The sequence below is a fragment of the Eretmochelys imbricata genome, chromosome 10 (assembly GCF_965152235.1).
Source record: "Eretmochelys imbricata isolate rEreImb1 chromosome 10, rEreImb1.hap1, whole genome shotgun sequence".
Lineage (NCBI taxonomy): Eukaryota > Metazoa > Chordata > Testudines > Cheloniidae > Eretmochelys > Eretmochelys imbricata.
In genome coordinates, this window is record NC_135581.1 from 15,468,071 (window position 1) to 15,471,998 (window position 3,928).

Sequence of the window (3,928 nt, forward strand, 5' to 3'; positions counted from 1 at the left end):
ATCTCCTCTGTAAAATCAGGATGGAAAATACTTTACAGGGTATTCAGATTCAAAACACAGAGGATCCCCCTCTGGGCAAAACCTTAAAGCTACAGAAAACAGGAATAAACCTCCCTCTTAACACAGGGAAAATTCACATAAAATAAAAGATAAACTAATCCGCCTTGCCTGGCTTACCTCTACTGGTTGCAATATTGGAGACTTGGATTAGGATGGGTTGGAGAAGATGGATTTCTCTCTTGCCTCTCTCAGTCCCAGAGAGAGCAAACATGTAAACAAAGAGCACAAACAAACAAAAGCCTTCCCTCTTCCCCCCAAGTTTTGAAAGTATCTTGTTCCCTTATTGATCCTTTGAGTCAGATGCCAGCCAGGTTAGCTGAGCTTCTTAACCCTTTACAGGTAACAGGACGTTGCCTCTGGCCAGGAGGGATTTTATAGCACTGTATACAGAAAGGTGGTTACCTTTCCCTTTATATTTATGGCAGCTCTACTTTGGAAAGGTCAGGTACAGTGATCTGGAAAGAGATTTGTATAAAAAGCCATCTAACTATGAAACAAATAGGTAATGATCATTTGAAAAGTCTGAGGGGAACAGGCAGAAAGGTAAAACGAAGAACACAAACTGCCATAGTGAACTGGATCAGTGGTCAGTCTGTTCAGGTTACTTACTGTGTTGGATAGTAGCCAACTGGCAAATATTTCAGCAGATCTAAAGATGCTGTACTGCACCAAATTCTGCAATATTAGACCATAGAGTCTGACTTCCTAACCATATGGTAATCCACTTATGTCATCGCACTTGAAAAACCATTGGCCCACATGAATCTTTTAAAGCTTTGTTAATAAGCAGCCTTATCCTTTTATCTGTGACACTCACCTGTGACCTAGAAGGTTGCTAGGTGATCTAGAAGGCAAGAATCAAGCTCTTGCCAAACACTGAATGTATTTTTGTACAAAGATGGCCCTGCGTCATCTCTGGTGGCTGTCAATGGGTAGTTACAGCTTCTGTAATTTTTCAAAAAGAAGGGACTAACGTGGATGTCCTGACCAATGCTCCCACTCTGCCTCTCAGAGTATTGGCAAAGGCCATCTCTGCTAGCATTAAACACACTGTTTGAGCTTGCATAATCACTGCCACCAGAATCTAGTTAATTATGAAACGCTTTGGAATTCATGGAGTTCAGAGTACTTTTTATAAAGTATAGTTTTGTAAATAGTGAACATGTCTATTCCCAGAGTCAGTTTCTCAGAAATGGTTAAATTATATAAGAAAAGGAAAAAAAAAACAATTTAATGGAAGTAATCTTCACTGATCTGTTTTAATACTCAGTTGGTGGTCTTAAAAAGTTATGGATGCAACAGTATATTTCATGGGCCTGAACAATGACAGTATGTTAATAAGCAAGAGAATGTGCCTCCTGCAGAGCTTACTGATTTCAGACACCAAATAAAATACAATACTGATTAGCCACTACACTTTTTAAAAGAGCTTACATATTTATCAAGTAGCAACACAATAGGGGTAGCTTTAGTTGCTCTATCATATATAGTCAGCTTGATGAAGTACACTCAGACATTAGCACCGCTGCCTTGGAAAATACATCACTGTAGAAGACTTCTATTAATATCTGGTCCATTAACTCCTTTCCCACTAATGCAAGATTTTTCTGTAGTTACTTTCAAGAGTATTGTGAACTCTTTTGTTCAGTGTCTGACAGGAAGAAACAACCAGGAAAGGGTTATGGTGTGCCTGCCTGTCACATGATTCAGCAGAGGTTTAAAGCAAAGGGCGAATCCTCCTTTTTCCGTGGCAGAGAGGTGCAAGGGGAAAGCCTCAGAGACCCTGCAGCCGGTTTGGTCAGAGAAGTAGCTTTGTTGTACATTACTTTGAGTTGTGTTCAAATAAATTTGTGCCCTGAGACAAGGGTCTAGAAGATTTTGGTGTAGTCTTAGTTCTTTGCTGGGCTGTGAGAGCCCACTAGCTTAGTGTCCAGAGTTGCTGTGTCCTCTACCTGCACCTGAAAGAGGTCTATTCTGTCAAACTGTTGAGGGATGTTTAATTTTAGCCCATTATTCTACATGAGACCTCATTGTATAAGTACCTCTATTAGAGATTCTTAATGTGTTTATTTTTTTATAGTTGTAATTCTTCCCCCATTTCTTAGCCAAAGTATATCTGACATTCAGGAAAGATTAAAATGAGTCTGGCTCTGATTTTATTGCTCATCCTCAACCTCTGGACCTGCATATTTAGCTATGAGGAACTCACACTTTTAATATTAAGGTGCTGTCAGAGGGACTCCACGATGTGCCTCTGCAGCCCAAAAATTGCAATGCTACTTAAGATCATAGCAAAAAGCAGCATTTCTTTACAGGTTTTATCTTCCCCTTAATTGTTTGATTATTCTTCCATACCCTAAAAAGGAGATAAATACAAGTTTAAATTTAATCTGATACATTACTTTCCACTCATGTTTCTAATCTGTCTTGTTTCCTTGGTATTATTTCTGTCTGTTTTTACTCCTCCCCACTGAACTTCAGATGACTACTGAAATTAGTTGGAGCATTTCCATTGGACTTCAAGGGACATTGGATCAAGCACTTTGAGAGTTTTTATTTTAAATCAGTCATATCAATGAGGTTATTAAATAACCTGATGCTTTTTCCACTTTACCTTACATTTACTACCCCAGCTATTTCAGTCCAGCTGCCAGTCTCACTTAGCAAGCCAATGAGAATTGCAAGATTGTAACTTGAAAGCATTTGATATTGGCTCAAACCACCATTTTTCAGAGATTAAAATAGATCAGATCATGCCAGACAAATTTTTACATCTTCATGGTTGCATTGTCATGTCCAATTTTCTTTTGTGCATTCTGTTGCAATAAGGAAGAGGTAAGTTACCCCTTTTCCTATTTAGGAAATGTAAATTATATATATAGTCATTGCTACACTTGCTTCATGTCTTCTGGTACTGCACCTCATCCTGTGTATGTCGGGAGGGGGATTTCCGTAGTACAAGCAAGTTCATTAGCTTTAATGCTTTAGGGTATATTTCATCAACATGAGTCTCTATGGAAAAGTACCATACCAAACTTTGACAATGTCTTCTTAGTGATTTAGACAGGTTAGGTTATGTATTTCTAAAAAGTAGTGCCATTAGTTGCATACCATTCTTAATGGATCTGTTTACTGCTGTATTATCTCCACCTCCATATTTGTGAATATCCGTTCTGTTACTCACATCTAACAGATTTTTTTGTAGTCCTTCAGTTGCTATTTTGTGGTCTCATCTTTTTTCTACTTCTTGTAAAGTATTCCGAGAGACTTCAGGTCTTTGAAGTGAGAAAATACAACAGCATATTTTTAAATAGGGTCTTGAACTTCCCCAGAATTTTCCAACTTGTGCAGGTTAGTATCTCTCTACATACCTTCCCTTCCTGAAATAAGTTTCTAGTACTTCTGTATCCTGTGGAGCATATAGTCAGAGCTAGTCCAAACAAAAATCCAAAAACATGATTTGAGACTTCAAGAAGTTTGGACCAGCTTTATAGTTGGTCAAAAAATGCAAGAAGTTGACATGAGTATTAGTCTTTCCCTCCACCCTTTTCAAAAATTTGAAAAAAAAATGTTGACCAGCACTGGTCCTCAGTCCCAAGCTGCCCCAATAGTCTCCAGAACAATAGATCACTTCTATGATTAGAATCGCTACTTTCTAGATTTCTCTTACTTTAAACCTCTGGAATTTCACAACACTGCAGGTAGTATGACTATATGCATACAAAGTTTATGGTTTTTAATCTGCCTAACACCAAGGACATTAGTGATTAACCTTTTTTAAACAAAAAGGTACATGCTGAAAGTGTGCATACACAGAACCAGCTGACATGAAAGAATAGGTTGATACAAGATTCAGCCTTGCCACAAA